Source organism: Arachis hypogaea, chromosome 10 (assembly GCF_003086295.3).
Source record: "Arachis hypogaea cultivar Tifrunner chromosome 10, arahy.Tifrunner.gnm2.J5K5, whole genome shotgun sequence".
In the NCBI taxonomy this organism is placed as follows: domain Eukaryota; kingdom Viridiplantae; phylum Streptophyta; class Magnoliopsida; order Fabales; family Fabaceae; genus Arachis; species Arachis hypogaea.
Window position 1 is genome coordinate 47,614,772 of NC_092045.1, and position 21,125 is coordinate 47,635,896.

General features: G+C 38.0%; 1 long non-coding RNA gene across 2 annotated transcripts; it reads right to left on the reverse strand.

Moving 5' to 3' along the window:
- Window positions 1-3,806: 3,806 nt before the first annotated feature.
- LOC112715593 (uncharacterized) lies at window positions 3,807-19,560 on the reverse strand. Of its 2 annotated transcripts, none has more exons than XR_011866629.1 (3): window positions 18,662-19,549; window positions 18,426-18,577; window positions 3,807-4,451 (listed from the first exon to the last, which is right to left on the reverse strand). It is a non-coding gene; the product is annotated as an uncharacterized lncRNA (long non-coding RNA). The 2 variants fall into 2 exon arrangements; XR_003159855.3 differs by lacking the exon at window positions 3,807-4,451 and adding an exon at window positions 14,867-15,080 and having other exon boundaries at window positions 18,662-19,560.
- Window positions 19,561-21,125: the final 1,565 nt, after the last annotated feature.

Below are 21,125 nucleotides of genomic sequence, written 5' to 3' on the forward strand. Positions count from 1 at the left end.
TGATTAGATCAGAGACCATGGTTGCAAAGTCAGAGGTATTCTGCTTAGAACTCTCTGTCTGTTGCTGAGAAGATGATGGAAAATGCTTGCTATTGCTAAACCTGTTTCTTCCACCATTATTGTTGTTGAAGCCTTGTTGAGGTCTCTGTTGATCCTTCCATGAGAGATTTGGATGATTTCTCCATGAAGGATTATAGGTGTTCCCATAGGGTTATCCCATGTAATTCACCTCTTCTATTGAAGGGTTCTCAGGATCATAAGCTTCTTCTTCAGATGAAGCTTCCTTAGTACTGCTTGGTGCATTTTGCATTCCAGACAGACTTTGAGAAATCATATTGACTTGTTGAGTCAATATTTTATTCTGAGCCAGTATGGCATTCAGAGTGTCAATCTCAAGAACTCCTTTCTTCTGATTGGTCCCATTGTTCACAGGATTCCTTTCAGAAGTCTACATGAATTGGTTATTTGCAACCATTTCAATCAGCTCTTGAGCGTCTGTAGGCGTCTTCTTCAGATGAAGAGATCCTCCAGTAGAGCTATCCAAAGACATCTTGGATAGTTCAGAGAGACCATCATAGAAAATTCCAATGATGCTCCATTCAAAAAGCATATCAGTGGGACACTTTCTGATTAATTGTTTCTATCTTTCCCAAGCTTCATAGAGGGACTCTCCTTCCTTCTGTCTGAAGGTTTGGACTTCCACTCTAAGCTTACTCAATTTTTGAGGTGGAAAGAACTTTGCCAAGAAGGCATTGACTAGCTTTTCCCAAGAGTTCAGGCTTTCTTTGGGTTGTGAGTCCAACCATATTCTAGCTCTGTCTCTTACAGCAAAAGGGAATAGCATAAGTCTGTAGACCTCAGGGTCAACCCCATTAGTCTTGACAGTGTCACAGATTTGCAAGAACTCAGCTAAAAACTGATGAGGATCTTCCAATGGAAGTCCATGGAACTTGCAATTCTGTTGCATTAGATAAACTAATTGAGGCTTAAGCTCAAAGTTGTTTGCTCCAATGGCAGGGATAGAAATGCTTCTCCCATAGAAGTCGGGAGTAGGTGCAGTAAAGTCACCCAGCACCTTCCTTGCATTGTTGGCATTGTTGTTGTTTTCGGCTGCCATGGATTCTTCTTCTTTGAAGATTTCTGTTAGGTCCTCTACAGAGAGTTGTGCCTTGGCTTCTCTTAGCTTTCGCCTCAAGGTCCTTTCAGGTTTCAGGATCAGCCTTAACAAGAATGCTTTTGTCCTTGCTCCTGCTCATAAGAAAGAGAAGAGAACAAGAAAATGTGGAATCCTCTATGTCACAGTATAGAGATTCCTTGAGGTGTCAGAGGAAAAGAAAAATAGAAGGCAGAAGTAGAAAATTCGAACTTATCAAAGAAGATGGAGTTCGAATTTTGCATTAAGGAATAAATAGAAGGATGTGAGAAGAGGGAAAGTAATTTTCGAAAATCAAGTAAAAGATTTTGAAAACATTTTGAAAAACACTAATTGATTTTCGAAAATAAAAGTGGGAAAGAAATCAAGTGATTTTTGAAAAAGAATTTGAAATTAGAAATCAAAAAGATTTGATTGAAAGTTATTTTGAAAAAAGATGTGGTTAAGAAGATATGATTGGTTTTAAAAAGATGTGATTGAGAAGATATGATTTGAAAAACATTTTTTAAAAAAATTTGATTTTGAAAATTAATGACTTGGCTATCAAGAAAAGATATGATTCAAACATTAAACCTTTCTCAAAAGAAAAGGCAACATACTTGAAATGTTGAATCAAATCATTAATTGATAGCAAGTATCTTTGAAAATGGAAAGAAATTGAATTTGAAAAAGATTTGATTGAAAAGATATGATTTGAAAAAGATTTGATTTTGAAAAGATTTTGAAAACATGAAAAAAATTTGCATTGAAAACAAAATCTTCCCTCTTGTGCCATATTGGCGTTAAACGCCCAGAATGGTGCACATTCTGGCGTTTAACGCCCAAAACTCTATCCTTTTGGGCGTTAAACGCCCAACCAGGCACTCTGGCTGGCGTTTAAATGCCAGTCTGTCCTTCTTCACTGGGCGTTTTAAACGCCCAGCCTTTTCTGTATAATTCCTCTGCTGTACGTTCTGAATCTTCAATTCTCTGTATTATTGACATGAAAAGACACAAATTAAAAATATTTTTGGATTTTTAATAGTGAGGAATAATCAAAATGAAACTAAAATCAAATAATAATGCATGCAAGACACCAAACTTAGCAGTTTGTATACTACTGACACTAATGAGAATGCATATGAGGCACATAAACACTCAAGTCAAGAGAAATTAAAGATCAGAGTAATGAAATCATCAAGAACATCTTGAAGATCACTAAGACACATGAATGAATGCAAGAAAAACAGAAACATGCAATTGACACCAAACTTAAAATGAGACTCTAGACTCAAACAATAAATTTTTGGATTTTATGATTTTCTAAATTTTTTTTTGTGCTTTTTCGAAAATTAAGTGGAAAAAGAAAATGAAGGTATCAAAATTCTTAATGAGAATTCCAGGAATCATGCAATGTTTAGTCTAAGACTCCGGTCCAGGAATTAGACATGGCTTCACAGCCAGCCAAGCTTTCAAAGAAAGCTTCGGTCCAAAACACTAGACATGGCCAAAGGCCAACCAAGCCTTAGCAGATCACTGCTCCAATAGCAAGATTGATAGAAATCAACAAGCTCTTGTGATGATAAGTTAAAACCTCGGTCCAATAAGATTAGACATGGCTTCACAGCCAGCCAGATTTCAACAAATCATCATGAAACTCTAGAATTCATTTTTAAAGAAATCTGAAGAAAAACACCTAATCTAAGCAACAAGATGAACCGTCAGTTGTCCAAACTCAACAATCCCCGGCAATGGCGCCAAAAACTTGGTGCACGAAATTGTGCTCAATACTTTTCACAAATCAAATAATCCCCGGTAATGAATCCAAAAACTTGGTGTTCAATACCATGGCATAAACACAACTTCGCACAACTAACCAGCAAGTGTACTGGGTCGTCCAAGTAATAAACCTTACGGGAGTAAGGGTCGATCCCACAGAGATTGGTGGTATGAAGGAAGCTATGGTCACCTTGTAAATCTTAGTCAGGCAGACTCAAATGGATATGAATGATGATATACGAATAAAACATAAAGGTAAAGATAGAGATACTTATGTAATTCATTGGTGGGAATTTCAGATAAGCGTATGAAGATGCTTGTCCCTTCCGTCTCTCTACTTTCCTACTGTCTTCATCCAATCCTTCTTACTCCTTTCCATGGCAAGCTTATGCAAGGGTTTCACCGTTGTCAGTGGCTACCTCCCATCCTCACAGTGGAAATGTTCAACGCACCCTGTCACGGCACGGCTATCCATCTGTCGGTTCTCAATCAGGCCAGAATAGAATCCAGTGATTCTTTTGCATCTGTCACTAACGCCCCGCCTTCAGGAGTTTGAAGCTCGTCACAGTCATTCAATCATTGAATCCTACTCAGAATACCACAGACAAGGTTAGACCTTCCGGATTCTCTTGAATGCCGCCATCAGTTCTAGCCTATACCACGAAGACTCTGATCTCACGGAATGGCTGGCTCGGTTGTCAGGCGAGCACTCGGTTATCAGGCGATCAACCATGCATCGTGTATCAGGAATCCAAGAGATATTCACCCAATCTAAGGTAGAACGGAGGTGGTTGTCAGGCACACGTTCATAGGTGAGAATGATGATGAGTGTCATGGATCATCACATTCATCAAGTTGAAGAACAAGTGATATCTTGGAACAAGAACAAGTGGAATTGAATAGAAGAACAATAGTAATTGCATTAATACTCGAGGTACAGCAGAGCTCCACACCTTAATCTATGGTGTGTAGAAACTCCACCGTTACATAAGAACAAGGTCTAGGCATGGCCGAATGGCCAGCCTCCCAAAGAGGGTTCAATCATAAAAACATGATCAAAAGCTGTAAATACAATAGTAAAAGGTCCTATATATAGAGAACTAGTAGCCTAGGGTGTACAGAGATGAGTAAATGGCATAAAAATCCACTTCGGGGCCCACTTGGTGTGTGCTTGTGCTGAGCATTGAAACATTTTCGTGTAGAGACTCTTCTTGGAGTTAAACGCCAGCTTTTATGCTAGTTTGGGCGTTTAACTCCCATTCTTGTGCCAGTTCCGGCGTTTAACGCTGGGAATTCTAAGGGTGACTTTGAACACCAGTTTGGGCCATCAAATTTTGGACAAAATATGGACTATCATCTATTGCTGGAAAGCCCAGGATGTCTACTTTCCAACGCCGTTGAGAGCCCGCCAATTGGGCTTCTGTAGCTCCAGAAAATCCGCTTCGAGTGCAGGGAGGTCAGAATCCAACAGCATCTGCAGTCCTTTTTAGTCTCTGAATCAGATTTTTGCTCAGGTCCCTCAATTTCAGCCAGAAATTACCTGAAATCACAGAAAAACACACAAACTCATAGTAAAGTCCAGAAAAGTGAATTTTAACTAAAAACTAATAAAAATATACTAAAAACTAACTAGATCATAATAAAAACATACTAAAAACAATGCCAAAAAGCGTACAAATTATCCGCTCATCAGGGAATAATCTTCCATGTATGTATTGACAGAACAATCAAGTGAATCACTGAGATTCCCTTCCCAGCCATGGTTTGTGTAACTGTCATAACAGTATGAGTCAATTTGTTGCTCTGGGAAATAGTTCATTTCACTTGATTGTTCATACTCCCTCATTCCTTGTTGATACTCCCATCCACCATGAGGATAATGATATGAATCATTTTGTGGTGGTGGTTGGTATCTCATGAAATTGTCTTGATTATTTTCAGCAGCATATCCCCATTGATTAGGTTGCCCAGAATTTGTTAATTCTTGGTGATATTTTCAGCCATCATTAGAATAATGACTTAAATCATATTGTGATGGTGGGCAATATCCCATGAAATTTGTTTGATTAAAAGATGAGGTGAACTCCATTTGAATTTTGTAAAACACAATCACCAAAGCAATTGAAATTACTCATATCAGAGATGAGATTTTCTTAGTGAGGCAAAAACACAAACACCTTGATTTCAACTTAGAACAGAGAACAAAAACAAAAAAATGCTTGATCTAGACTTCTCACCCACTTAATCATTGTTGATCTAATCAATCCCCGGCAACGGCGCCAAAAACTTGATGGTGTTTTTGTGGAAAAACGAATTTCCAACACACATAACTAACCGGCAAGTGTACCGGGTCTCATCAAGTAGTAATAACTCATAAGAGTGAGGTTAATCCCACAGGGATTGATGGATCAAGCAACTTTAGTGGGTGATTAGTTTAGTCAAGCTAACATTGAGTGAATTGTGTGAAGTTGATTAACAGAAAGTAAATGACAAGAAAAATTAAAGTGCAGAAAGTAAAATGGACAGAATCTTAAAGAGCAAGCAATGTAAATTGCAGAAACTTAAATGACAAGAAATGTAAATTGCATCAAATGTAAAGGGAATTGGGTGCAGGGAATTTAAATGGAAGCAGTAGATCAAAGCTTAGAACCATAGCAGGGAAATTAAAATTACATGAAAAGTAAATTCAAATCACAGTGGCTCAAATGTAAAGTGCAGAGGAACAAAAGTGCAGGAAAGTAAATTGGGAACAATGAGAACAGAAAGCAATCAATCCGAGAACCAGAATATAAAATCAAATGCAGCAGTAAACAAAAATGCTTAAAGAAGCAACACAGAATGTAATTCAGCTCAATTATGAAATTTAAAGAGACAAGATCTCAGGGAATCAATGAGACTAGAAAATAAGTCTAGATCTCAATTCCTTCCTTGATCAAATCAGAGAACAATTTGCAGAAGAAAAAGGAGATGAAAGCAATAAATGAAAACTCAGATTCAATTCTCAATTTTCTGAAATTATGCAGAAGCAGGACAAAGAGAAATTGTAGATCAAGAGTGAAACAGAATTCCTTCAATTCTCAATCCACAATTCAAAATCAAAAAGGAAAACTAAGAGAGAGAGAGAGCTATCTACTACTACTACTCCCTAATGGAGCCAGCTTTCCCTAATGGAGAGCTTGCCTTTTCAAGAATGAGGATAATGCCTTATATAGGCTTTACAAAATAAAAATGAAAAATGAAATTCAAATTCTAAACAAATTATAATTAAAATAAATTCCTAAGCTAACTTGTTATTGTGCCTTTGATTCATGTTGATTGGGCTTTGCTTTATTTGAAGTGGTCCTTTTAATTTGTGAGGAATTGAATTAAATGGAAATTTTGGTTGAATTTTTGGAACATGGGTCACACTTCCAGGGCAAAGCTCGGCTCTCACCAAGAGCTTTGGACAAGAGCTTCCTCTTTGTCTCTAGTGAAGTCTCTAAGTTCGAATCCTAGCATCCCCACGTGATCTAGACTTCAGCTAATCTATGGAAAATCATGCCACCTTCCTGTGGAGTTAGAACACAAAGCTTACTAGGCCACTAAGCTCCTGAATTTTGATCCTCAAGCAGCAGGAGAAAAAAGGTTGTTGCAACTCAATGAGCTAGATGAATTCAGACTAGAAGCTTATGAGAATGCAAAGATATACAAGGAGAGAGCTAAAAAGTGGCATGACAAGAAAATTCTGAAAAGAGAGTTCAAACCAAGACAGCAAGTACTCCTATATAATTCCAGGCTCAAGATTTTTCCAGGCAAGCTCAAGTCTAAATGGACTGGTCCTTATTTGATAACAAAGGTTCTCCTTTATGGAAGCCTTGAACTTCTGGATGAGGCTACAAAGGACACAATCACAGCAAATGGCCACAGAGCAAAGCATTATTTAGGAGGCCCTTGGAACAAAGAGAAGGAGGTTCAAGAATTAAGTTGAGCAAGAATAAGGAATGTCAAGCTAGTGACATTAAAAGATCGCTTGTTGAGAGGCAACCCAACCAGAGGTAGTTTTCTTTTCCCAACTATTTCAATAAAAAGGTTGAGTGGCTTTACCTGTATTGCAAGGAGCTAAGTTTGGTGTTGCACTCCAAAACAATTTAAGGGAGACTTGCCTAATGATGACGTTTGATGACGGATAGCCAGTTGTAGGAGCATTGTTTTGATGACACTCTAATTTAGCATTGACTTCTATATAGAATCTCATTTGTCTTAGTACACCAGAGAGACTAGGAGCATTAGTGTTGCTAGGATAGCTTGGGAGTCAGTTTAGTGGCTTTTTATATGGGCCAGACCCCGGGGTGTCGTAAATTATATATGTATATATTATTTATGTAGAGGTTGATGAGTGTGTACAATGACTAAATCTTTTGTATAACACTACTTGAGTTGTAGATGATGTACATTATCATTTTAGTTATCTGTTTTTATGTTCCTTTATATTTCTGTTCGTGTATGCATGATGTGAGAAAAATCGTCGGTATAGAATTTCTCAATGAAATCTTGTTGCAAGTATAGTTCTAAACCAACAAACAATCCTTAATCAGAATTTAATTTGTTTGTCACAAGAACAAACCCCATTGAAAATAACTGAAGTATTTAAACCTCGGGTCGTCTCTCAAGGAATTGGAGGAAAGTATGCTCAATTATTGGTTATGGATAAGTGTTTTGGGGTTTTGGAATAAGAGACAAGAAAAGTAAATGAAACTCAAATGATAAAAAGGTCTTGGCAAGGGTTGATGGTTAAGGATCTTTATCCTTGTTACTAACCACAACATGACAATTACAAGGATCAATCCCATTAAGTCATCCCTAACAAGTGGAGGAAAGTCAAATGAGCTTTATCAATCCTAATCCATAAGTCCTAGCCATCTCACTAATGGACTTAGTGAAAGCTAGAGTCAATGGACACCAATCATCAATCACTTGGAAAGAATAAAAGGAAAGCATGGTAAAATTACGAGAAACGTAAATCTACAACTACCAATTGCAAAGAAATTAACACAACAACTCAAATCAACAACAAAGGAACATAAAACATAATTTGAATTAAAAAGAAATCAAAGTAACAAGAGTGCATCAACAACAAAGTAAACAAATACAAGGAGTAAAATACTAAACTAAGAGAGTAAGGGTAAAGGAACAAGAAATTATAAAGGAAAAGTAAATCAAGGCATGAATTAAACCTAGATCTAAGAGAAATTAACCAAATCCTAACCTAATTCTAGAGAGAAGAGAGAGCTTCTCTCTCTAGAAACTAACTAAAGCATGGTGAAAACTCAACTTTGTGATCCCCCTTTTGACACATCTTGAATTCTGCATGAAATAGTCTTTGGAATCAGTTGGATTTGGGTCTGGGAAGCTCAAAAATTGCCCCAGCATTTCCACTTTAATGAGGTCATGTACAAGCAGCAACGCGTACGGATGGGTCACGCGTATGCGTTGATGCGTGAGCATCTTTTCTATCTTTTCCTAGTGAATTTGCATCTAATTTGTTTGAGTTTAATAAATAATTAATTATCTTTTAGCCAATATGGATGCTACTTTGAGTCTTGTACAATTTTGTTTATTTTAGGTAGCATTCGGCTGGATTTGATGGAGTTTCTGCAGCACAAGAATCAAAGGAGATGGTAGCAATGAGCGATGCGTACGCGTGACTGACGCGTGCACGTGATTTGGAGCTTTCCATGGCGACTCGTGCGCGTGACTGACGCGTACGCGTGATTTGAAAAATTACACAGCAACATGTGCGCGTGACCGACGCGTCCGTGTGACTTGCGAAGAAGACCAGCGACGCGTACGCGTGACATGCGCCACGTGCAGAAAATGCAGAAAAATGCTGGGGGTGATTTCTGGGCTGTTTTGACCTAGTTTTCAGCCCAGAAAACACAGATTAGAAGCTGTAGAATGTACAAAACATGTGGTCCCCACCCATCAACTGAAGACCTGCTGATTATTCTGATTTAAATTTAAATCTTATTTTTAGGAAAATATATTATTTTTAATTTTAGATAATTAGATTTTAAATTAATTAGGATTAGTTATAAAAAGAGATTCCATTAGTTAACTAGAAAGGCCATCAGATTGGAACTCAGTACATTTTACCTAAATCCTTATTTTCTCTGAACCATGAGCAACTAATCCTCCATTGTTAAGGTTAGAAGCTCTATCTACTTGTATGGATTAATTTTATTACTTTTTCTATTTTAATTCATGTATGAATTTATAATTTAAGAATTGTTTTCACTCTTCATCTTATGAATTTGGGTGGAACGGAAGTATGACTCTCTTTCTATTTGAGTTCTTGTGTAACTTGGAAAAGCTCTTTACTTGAACAACAGCTTGAAAACATATTCTCCTAAACTTTAATTATCTGGATTTAACAAGATACGTGACATATAATCCTTTTATTTTTTGGTAATTAGAGTTTTTGTGGCATGTAAACTGAAATTTGATCATCACCCTCTAATTGGAATTAATTGACCAAGGAATTGGCAGTTAATGAATTTTAGAGGAGACTAGAAAGGTCTAAGGAATTAGGGTCTAGTCACATATAGTTTGCCATAAATTAAACCCTACATGATTAAAATAGTTAGTAAGAAAAGTTAATCCGGAAGAATAGATAACTCTGAAACCTTAACTATTTTCTCCAATATTTTATTTTCAACTTATTTACTTACGTGCCTGCCTTCTGATATTTTCAATTTAAACCTTTTTAATATCTCAAAACCATTTTCTGCTTGCCTAACTAAGTAAATCATTTAACCATTGTTGCTTAGTCCATCAATCCTCGTGGGATCGATCCTCACTCACTTGAGGTATTACTTGGTACGACCCGGTGCACTTGCCAGTTAGTCTGTGGTTGTAAAATACAACACCACGTGTCGCTTGGCATTTTCTTTCCACGCGTACACATCTGTTATGCGTATGCGTCTGATAAACCACTATTTTATGATTTATTTTGTGCTGAATTGAGTGGTTTTTATCCGATTCTTCGTACATTTATTCATGTAATTAGCACGTTATACGTTTGCCTTCCTGATTTAATACTATGATTGAAAGTCGCTTCCAGAGCTTTTAAATCGCCAAATTTTAACTCTTCTATATACCATTCGATGTCGTGACCTGCGTGTTAAAGTGTTTCAGACAAAATAGGGCAAGAATGGCTTGGAGAATGGAAAGGAAGCTTGCAAAAATGGAAGGAACACAAAGGAATAATGAAGCTGACCAGCGGGACATGACACGTACGTGTAGATGATGCATACGTGTGACCAGCGCAAAAAAAGAGTGATGCGTACGCGTGACTGGCGCATACGCGTGATAAGAGATTTCGCCAAACAACGCGCACGCGTGACCCACGCACATGCGTGATGTGCGCCACGTGCAGAAGTTGCAGAAATCGCTCCCAGCGATTTTTGGGCTCTTTTTGGCCCAGTTCCAAGTCCAGAAAGCACAGATTCGAGGCTGGGAGTGAGGCAGAATGGGGGGAATGAATTCACTTCTCATTATTCACTTTTCAGAATTGAGATGTAGTTTTTAGAGAGAGAAGAGAGCTCTCTCCTCTCTCTTAGGTTTTAGGATTTAGGATTTCTCTTCTACTTTTAATTCTTCTAATACTCTAGTTTATTCCCTTGTTGATTATTTGATGTTGCTATTTGGTTTATGAATTCTCATGTTTAAATTGATTTTCGATTTGATACAATTTGAGGTATTCCAGATTTATGATTTTAATTTAGCTTTTTACATTCTTAGCTTGTGTTGAGTAATTAGAGACGCTTGAGTTATCAAACTCCTTGTTGATTGAAAATTAGAATTCTTTGCTGATTGATTTGAATTCCGCTAACTCTAGTCTTTTGATGAGCGGATAATTTATACGCTTTTTGGCATTGTTTTTAGTATGTTTTTAGTATGTTCTAGTTAGTTTTTAGTATATTTTTATTAGTTTTTAGTTAAAATTCACCTTTCTGGACTTTACTATGAGTTTGTGTGTTTTTCTATGATTTCAGGTATTTTCTGGCTGAAATTGAGGGACCTGAGCAAAAATCTGATTCAGAGACTAAAAAGGACTGCAGATGCTGTTAGATTCTGACCTCCCTGCACTCGAAGTGGATTTTCTAGAGCTATAGAAACCCAATTGGCACGCTCTCAACGACGTTAGAAAGTAGACATCCTGGGCTTTCCAGCAATATATGATAGTCCATACTTTGCCCAAGATTTGATGGCCCAAATCGGCATTCAAAGTCACCATCAGAATTCCCAGCGTTAAACGCCGGAACTGGCACAAGGATGGGAGTTAAACGCCCAAACTGGCACCAAAGCTGGCGTTTAACTCCAAGAAGAGTCTCTACACGAAAATGCTTCAACGCTCAGCCCAAGCACACACCAAGGGGGCCCGGAAGTGGATTTTTATGTCATTTACTCATCTCTGTAAACCCTAGGCTACTAGTTCTCTATATATAGGACCTTTTACTATTGTATTTTCATCTTCTGATCTTTGGAATCTTTTGATCACTTTAGATCTTTTGATCACGTTTGGGGGCTGGCCATTCGGCCATGCCTAGACCTTGTTCTTATGTATTTTCAACGGTGGAGTTTCTACACACCATAGATTAAGGTGTGGAGCTCTGCTGTACCTCGAGTATTAATGCAATTACTATTGTTCTTCTATTCAATTCCGCTTGTTCTTATTTTAAGATATCACTTGTTCTTCAACTTGATGAATGTGATGATCCGTGACACTCATCATCATTCTCACCTATGAACGCGTGCCTGACAACCACCTCCGTTCTACCCTAGATTGGGTGGATATCTCTTGGATTCTTTAACCGGAATCTTCGTGGTATAAGCTAGAACTGATGGCGGCATTCAATAGAATCCGGAAGGTCTAAACCTTGTCTGTGGTATTCTGAGTAGGATTCGATGATTGAATGACTGTGATGAGCTTCAAACTCCTGAAGGCGGGGCGTTAGTGACAGACGCAAAAGAATAACTGGATTCTATTCCGGCCTGATTGAGAACCGACAGATGGATAGTCGTGCCGTGACAGGGTGCGTTGAACATTTCCACTGAGAGGATGGGAGGTAGCCACTGACAACGGTGAAACCCTTACATACAGCTTGCCATGGAAAGGAGTAAGAAGGATTGGATGAAGACAGTAGGAAAGCAGAGAGACGGAAGGGACCAAGCATCTTCATACGCTTATCTGAAATTCCCACCAATGAATTACATAAGTATCTCTATCTTTATCTTTATGTTTTATTCATCATTCATAACCATTTGAGTTTGCCTGACTAAGATTTACAAGGTGACCATAGCTTGCTTCATACCAACAATCTCTGTGGGATCGACCCTTACTCGCGTAAGGTTTATTACTAGGACGACGCAGTACACTTGCTGGTTAGTTGTGCGAAGTTGTGATAAAGAAGTGAGATTACAATTGTGCGTACCATGTTGATGGCGCCATTGATGATCACAATTTCGTGCACCAAGTTTTTGGCACCGTTGCCGGGGATTGTTCGAGTATGGACAACTGACGGTTCATCTTGTTGCTTAGATTAGGTATTTTTTCTTCAGAGTTCTTAAGAATGAATTCTAGTGTTTCAAGGTGATGTTCTTATCATCACCAAAGCTGATTGATCTTCATCAATTTAGCTCTTGAATGCAATGTTCTGCTGAAGCTTGGCTAGCCATGTCTAATTTCTTTAGACTAAAGCTTTAGACTAACATTGCATGATTCCTGGAATTCTCATTAAGAATTTTGATATCTTTATTTTCTTTTCCACTTAATTTTCGAAAAAGCACAAAAAAATTTTGCAAAATCATAAAAAACCAAAAAAATATTTGATGTTTCTTGTTGAGTATAGAGTCTCATGTTAAGTTTGGTGTCAATTGCATGTTTCTGTTCTTTTTGCATTCATGCATGTGTCTTCATTAATCTTCAAGATGTTCTTGATGATTTCATTACTCTGATCTTTAATTTCTCTTGACTTGAGTGTTTGTGTTTCTCATATGCATTCTCATTTTTAGTGTCAGCAGTATACAAACTGCTAAGTTTGGTGTCTTGCATGCATTGTTATTTGATTTTAGTTGCATGTTGATTATTCCTCATATTAAAAATCCAAAAATATTTTTAATTTGTATCTTTTCAAGTCAATAATACAGAGAATTGAAGATTCAGAACATACTGCAGAGGAATTACACAGAAAAATCTGGGCGTTCAAAACGCCCAGTGAAGAAGGGCAAACTGGCGTTTAAACACCAGCCAGGGTGCCTGGCTGGGCGTTTAACGCCCAAAAGGATAGTAGTTTGGGCGTTAAACGCCAGAATGTGCACCATTTTGGGCGTTTAACGCCAGGATGGCACAAGAGGGAAGATTCTGTTTTTAATTCAAATTTTTTTTCAGGTTTTCAAAACTTTTCAAAATCAAATCTTTTTCAAATCAAATCTTTTCAATCAAATCTTTTTCAAAATCAATTTCTTTCTATTTTCAAGGATACTTGCTATCAATTAATGATTTGATTCAACATTTCAAGTATGTTGCCTTTTCTGTTGAGAAAGGTTTAATGTTTGAATCATATCTTTTCTTGATAGCCAAGTCATTAATTTTCAAAATCAAATCTTTTTAAAGTGTTTTTCAAATCATATCTTCTCAATCACATCTTCTTAAAACCAATCATATCTTCTTAGCCACATCTTTTTCAAAATAGTTTTCAATCAAATCTTTTTTATTTCTAATCTCAAAATCTTTTTCAAAAATCACTTTACTTCTTTCTCAATCTTGGTTTTCGAAAATCAATTAAAGTTTTTCAAAATGTTTTTAAAACCTTTTTAATATTTTCGAAAATTTCTTCCCCTCTTCTCACATCCTTCTATTTATGGACTAACACTATTCCTTAATACACAATTCGAACTCTATCTTTCTTGTTCGAATTTTCTACCTCTTCCTTCCATTTTTCTTTTCCTCTGACACCTCAAGGAATCTCTATACTGTGACATAGAGGATTCCATATTTTCTTGTTTTCTTCTCTTTCATATGAGCAGAAGCAAAGACAAAAGCATTCTTGTCGAGGCTGCCCCTGAACCTGAAAGGACCTTGAAGCGAAAACTAAGAGAAGCTAAGGCACAAATCTCTGTAGGGACCTAACAGAAATCTTCAAAGAAGAAGAACCCATGGCAGCCGAAAACAACAACAATGCCAACAATGCAAGGAAGGTGATGGGTGACTTTACTACACCTACTCCCGACTTCTATGGGAGAAGCATCTCTATCCCTGCCATTGGAGCAAACAACTTTGAGCTTAAGCCTCAATTGGTTTCTCTAATGCAACAGAATTGCAAGTTCCATGGACTTCCATTAGAAGATCCTCATCAGTTTTTAGCTGAGTTCTTGCAAATCTGTGACACTGTCAAGACTAATGGGGTTGACCCTGAGGTCTACAGACTTATGCTATTCCCTTTTGCTGTAAGAGACAGAGCTAGGACATGGTTGAACTCACAACCTAAAGAAAGCCAGAACTCTTGGGAAAAGCTAGTCAATGCCTTCTTGGCAAAGTTCTTTCCACCTCAAAAATTGAGTAAGCTTAGAGTGGAAGTCCAAACCTTCAGACAGAAGGAAAGAGAATCCCTCTATGAAGCTTGGGAAAGATACAAACAATTAATCAGAAAATGTCCCTCTGACATGCTTTCTGAATGGAGCATCATAGGTATTTTCTATGATAGTCTGTCTGAACTGTCCAAGATGTCTTTGGATAGTGTAACGACCCAACTTCCAGAACGTCATGATCGTACTAAAAGTAAGGTGTTACCAACCTGCTTTCCTTTATTAACTATTTACTATTGAGCCTTTAGTTCGATATCGCGATTTTGTTTTAGTAAAAATACCAGAAAATTTTGTTTTTATTTATCAAATCATATAGCAAGCATCACCAAGTAATAATAATCACATAATCATTAATAATAATATCTGTCATACAAAAGATTTCAAATAAAACTCACATACAAATCCTATCCCTCTGTATAAAATAAAAATGTTAAGCAATAAGAGCGAGGGAACTTCTATGAAAATAACTCGAGTCATAAACTTAACTCATAAATAAGATCTATAATCGCCTGCAGCTTCAAACGGAGTTTTCGAACCTGTGTCACTGAAAGGGTGGAAGATTTTGGGGTGAGAACAAACCACACGTTCTCAGTAAGGAATGGGAATGCCGTAAAAGTAATGATTAACATGCAAATAATTAACTTTGCTTAATAATCCATCTTTGTCAAACCCTTTGAAATACTTGTCAATCTTACTTTAGTTAAATAATTATTTTCTTTGAATTTCTAAACCCAAAACTGATCTCAATTGCAAAACTTGTCATATTAAATACCTTTCAGCCACATAACTGATTCAAAGTCATAACAACAGATATTAATCATCTCTATCCATTCACAAACTACTAGCACAGGTAAGAAACTCAATTCAACACACAAACAAATCACAATAAGACAAACAACACAATCACAAACAAGTAATACAAGCAATACAACCAAATGCAAATACACAACTAATATGATGCATGTCTGTCCTAAGCAGGCCATGAGCTCACGTGTCGGTTTACACCCTGCAACCCGACATTACCTAGGAACAAGTCCCAGATATGGCTTCCCTTTGTGTCCTTAGTGCATATGTGTCGGTGGTAAAAATACCACTCCTTCGTGACTACCGGCAGTCGGCGCAAAGCCCGACCCCATAATATACGCACAAGGGGAAACAGTGATCCTCAGTTCGTGGGCGTCCCCGAGATCAATTCACAACAATAAAACAGAGATCTTCAGTTCGTGGGTTATTCCCCGAGATCAATACACAATAACATAGTGATCTTCAGTTCGTGGGTTATACCCGAGATCAGCATACAACGATTCATGGGTTATTCCCGTAATCAATGATTATCAGTCCGTGGGTTTTTCCCGCTTATAAAACAAATAACAATTTATGGGTTTCCCCGAGATCAATGATCATTCAGTTCGTGGGTACTTCCCGAATTCAACCAATTATCAGTTCATGGGTGTCCCCCGTAGTTAAACAACTAACAGTTCGTGGGGTATTCTCGCCTTTTATCGTTTTTCGTTATCCTTTCTCAACCTCAACAATCCACATATCAATCTTCATTTCCTCTTTCCCTTTGAATCCTTAACACATATTCCTAAACCTTTCTTAACTTTCTCAAGCATTTGTCTTAATCCTCATTTCAGTTCATAATCTCTACTTTGGCAATCTTGGGTCAAGCCAACTTTAAAACAACTTTTCAGTTTAGTTCTCTATCAAAAGGCTCAAGAAAATTATTTATTTTAAATTCATTAAACTCCTTTCAAAACATAACCTCTCATTAGAGGTAATCAAATAAAACTCTTTCTCAAGTAAACCTCAGATTTTACAAAATTCCGGCAGCACCTCCCCTAAAACTCGGGCTTAGCCACCCTTATGGGTCCCAACAAAACAATTTACCAAACTCTTTTCAACATTTCCAATATCAATTCAATTCAGAAACAAGCAAATTCTAACATTGAATCAGCCATATAACGCTAAGGTTCATCTTTAATTTTATGAACTCATAACTCTCACTCAAGCATTCCCAACACCCTATCTTCTTTTCTGTTTTTAATATAGCAAATGAACTCGGAATTGCGCAAACTTTATGTCCAGGCGTTCATCTTGAAATAAGCTTTCTAACAAACCAAAGATCATAATTTTCTGGTTTCTCTAGCCTTAGGAGTAAAGGAAAAACCGAGACTGCTCTGCAGTGCGTAAAACCAGAAAAACAGCAGCAGCATGTGATATTCAATATTCAATATAAAATCCAAGTTAAATCCAATGACTTTAAAAATTAATACAGTTCTACTTCAATCATCCAAGTTTCTTTTCCAATTGGTTTCAGGTCAATATCATTTTTAATGAAGAAGTTATATCACTTAGAAGTTGACTAATTTTCTGCAGAATTCTGCTTTAAAAGTTAATGAACTTATCTTCTTCCAAGTCCCATAACTTACTCATTAAAACATGAATAGCCCTGAAATTTTAGTCACATATGCTAAACATACTTAGTTTTCACTTCCAATTGGTTGCATCTCAATATCATTCCAGATTTAAAAATTATAAAACCTCAAAGTTACTGACTTAGAACACAAAGCTTGACTTTTACTGCATAATACATCTTTCTTTGAAAATCCAAATCTTTAAAACCACAACTCTAACAATTCTAAATTTTTTATGAAATTAAGTATTAGGACCAAAGTTTCATTTAAAATTGGTTCCATTTCAAAATTCAAAGTGCAGAATTTCTATTAAAGGAATCAAGTTGCTGCTGTGTTAAATGCTCAGCAGAAAAACCAGATTTGACATCCATGATTCAAAAATTCACCATAAATCATAAACTTAGTGAAAAAGCCTCAAATTCAGCAGTTCAGTTCCCTATATTCCCAAGCTCAATCCGGACTTAGTCTCACACAATTCCGATAATCACAGAAATAGTTATAGCTTTTCAAAGTGTCCGGCTTCTTTTAAACATAATGCAGAAAATCAAGTTTTACACTTTAACTTTGAAAAATCATAACTAGTTCTATAATTAATTCAAACTTCTCAAAATTGAGTCTCAACAACAACTTTTATTATACTTTACTCAGCATTTACTCTATTACCCTTTCGATTATCGTTGAATAACTGATTCACTTCCAAAGTCACTTTTAATTTCAAAAATCAGATTTTCAGCAACTAGTTCAACATTTTAAGATTCAATCTTCCAATTATTCCTTAAGCCCAACTTCAATTAATCACTAACTAAACCCATTACAATAAACCAACTCAACAGCAATAGTTTCAATTTGACCCATCAAAATACCAAAATCACAATAATCTCTCATCAGACAATTTATAATTCAATCTCACAACATCAACAAATTCAACCAAAGTTCCAATCAAAAATCTCAATCATTTCCAATCATAATTTCAGCTACACAACTCTACTAATTCAGTATAATCACGTAGAGTCAGAACTTTTCAACAATTCCATCCATATCAGAGAAAACAATATCAATTACAACTTCAAACACTCACAACGAAGCCCAAAGACATTCACAGCCTTAACCTGAGTTCAATAATCCAAATTTCACAATCTCAAACTAAGCTTATTTCTATCAATTAGCCTCTCATAACAACAAAACCAATTACATTCGCAGCAGCAATCCAAACTAATTTCATCAATTATCTATTCAACAGCTGTTCAATAATTAACTGGGCATATTTCAGTTTAATAAATTACACTAAATTAATAATTATTCACAACAGCATCTAAGTTCAATCACAGCTCAGAATATTCACAACGACTAACTAATTTCAAAAGCATTTCAGGACATTCATGTTGATTAAGAAATTCTTAAATATTATTAACCATTTGCACTTATCCAATAACTTGGTAGGCATTCTAAATTAAAAACGTTAAATCCCCTACCTCAGTTAGTCGAAATCCACAAAATTAAACGTGACTCCAACTTCGTTCTAACTCGCATCAGCAACAACAGCAGCTCTAACAGTTTCCTGATGACATCAACAGTATCCCCTATGATAGTTCTAGCAGTAAACAGGGAAAATAGAGATGCAGCACTGAACAAAAATATAGGTTTCCTTAGTTAGAACAGGTGAAAGACATAGAAATAGGATAGAAACAAAGCAAGGATCAAAGCTCACGGTCTCAAAAATGGAGGAATTGGAACCAAATCAATAGTTTCAATGGCAGTTCTGATGGTGGCAGAGGCTCCGGCAGCTGCGAGAACCAGGACCAGAAGCAAATCCGAGCAAGCCTCCCTTCCAAACCTCCAAAAGCAACACCAGTTCCAACAAGGCTCGACGGTGGTAGCGGCCGACTTCAGTGCTGGCGACACCGGGCAGAATGGTGACGGTAAAAGCTCGGCGCGGTGGCTGGTCTTCAGCAGCGATGGCGACAACAACGATCCCAGTTTCTCCTCTTCGTGTTCTTCTCTTCCTGTAGTAATTCCCGCATCAGCACCACAAGCCCAAAGAGCAGGGAGTAGCGGAGCTCAGCCACGGTGAAGCAGGGCAGCACAACGGCGGCCAAGCATAGCCCCTCAAACGGCGGCAGTTTCGACGAAAACGGCGCCGACGACACGAGCACGGCTGGGCACGGTGGTTGAACCCCAGCTCAGTCTCCGATCTCTCTGTCTCCTCTCTTCCCAAGTTCCATCTCTCTGAATTTGCTATAAGTGGCGGCGGCTGGCTCTGTGACGAGGACGACGGTGGCACAGTGAGGGCGACGGCGGCGACGCGACGCGGAGGCTTCTGGTTCGCGTTCCTCTCTGCAGCCTCCACGAACGGCTGACAGGCTGCGCTGCAGCGCGGGCAAGGCTGGGCGACGCTGGGGATGGTGGCGTGGGATCCTTGCGTGCGGCAGTCCGGCGATCACGGCGGCAGAGGGGCAGCAGCTCTTCCCTCTCTTTTTCCTCTCTGTTTCGCTGCTGTGTGTGAGTGTTACGCTAAAGGAAGGTGAGGGTGAGGTTGCGGCTGAGTGTGGTGAGGGAGTGAGGGTTAGGGTTTTCAATTTGGGAAATTAGGGTTTTCTGAGTTTGATTTGGAAATTTAGGAATTAGGGATTTTATAAAGTAATATGGATAGATATGAATAGATATTTTGATAAAATTGGAGGATAGGATAATTTTAAAATTAAATGTACTCTATTAAAAATATTTAGAAACATTATTTATCAACATATTACTAAGTTTAATCAATTATTTGGAAATGAGACTTGGGAGGATGAACCCCTTTTGCTCACCAAAGAACTGGATGACTTGTCTAGGCAGAAATTACCTCAAAAGAGATAGGATCCTGGGAAGTTTTCAATACCTTGTACCATAGGCACCATGACCTTCAAGAAGGCCTTGTGTGACCTAGGGTCAAGTGTAAACCTCATGCCTCTCTCTGTAATGGATAAGCTAGGGATCTTTGAGGTGCAAGCTGCAAAAATCTCACTAGAGATGGCAGACGATTCAAGAAAACAAGCTCATGGACTTGTAGAGGATGTTCTGGTAAAGGTTGAAGACTATTACATCCCTGCTAATTTCATAGTCCTAGAGACTGGGAAGTGCATGGATGAATCCATCATTCTTGGCAGACCCTTCCTAGCCACAGCAAAGGCTGTGATTGATGTTGATAGAGGAGAATTGATCATTCAAGTGAATGAAGAATCCTTGGTGTTTAAGGCTCAAGGATATCCCCCTGTCATCATGGAGAGGAAGCATGAAGAGCTTCTCTCAAAACAGAGCCAAACAGAGCCCCCACAGTCAAACTCTAAGTTTGGTGTTGGGAGGCCACAACCAACTTCTAAGTTTGGTGTTGAACCCCCACATTCAAACTCTAAGTTTGGTGTTGGGAGGTTCCAACATTGCTCTGAGTATCTGTGAGGCTCCATGAGAGCCAACTGTCAAGCTACTGACATTAAAGAAGCGCTTGTTGGGAGGCAACCCAATGTTATATCTTATCTATTTTCCTTTGTTATTTTATGTTTTTTTTTTGTAGGTTAATGATCATGAGAAGTCACAAAATCAATTGAAAAAGCAAAAACAGAATGAAAAACAGAAAGAAAAATAGCACACCCTGGAGGAAGATCCTGCTGGCGTTTAAACGCCAGTAAGGCTAGCAGATGGGCGTTTAACGCCTAGTCTGGCACCATTCTGGGCGTTTAACGCCAGAAAGGGGCACCAGACTGGCGTTAAACGCCAGAAAAGGGCAAGAAGTTGGCGTTAAACGCCAGAAAGGGGCACCAGCCCGGCGTTTAACGCCAGAATTGGCATGAAGAGCAATTTTGCTCGCCACTTGGTGCAGGGATGACTTTTCCTTGACACCTCAGGATCTGTGGACCCCACAGGATCCCCACCTACCCCACCACTCTCTCTCTTCTTCACCCATTCACCAATCACCTCAACTCCTCTTCCCCAAAAACCCTTCACCTATCAAATCCCATCTTTCTCTTCACCATTCACATCCATCCTTCATAAAACCCCACCTACCTCACCATTCAAATTCAAACCACTTTCCCTCCCAAACCCACCCATACATGACCGAACCATAACCCTCCCCCCACTCCTATATAAGCCCTTCTTCACTCCTTCATTTTCACACAACCCAAACACTACTTCTC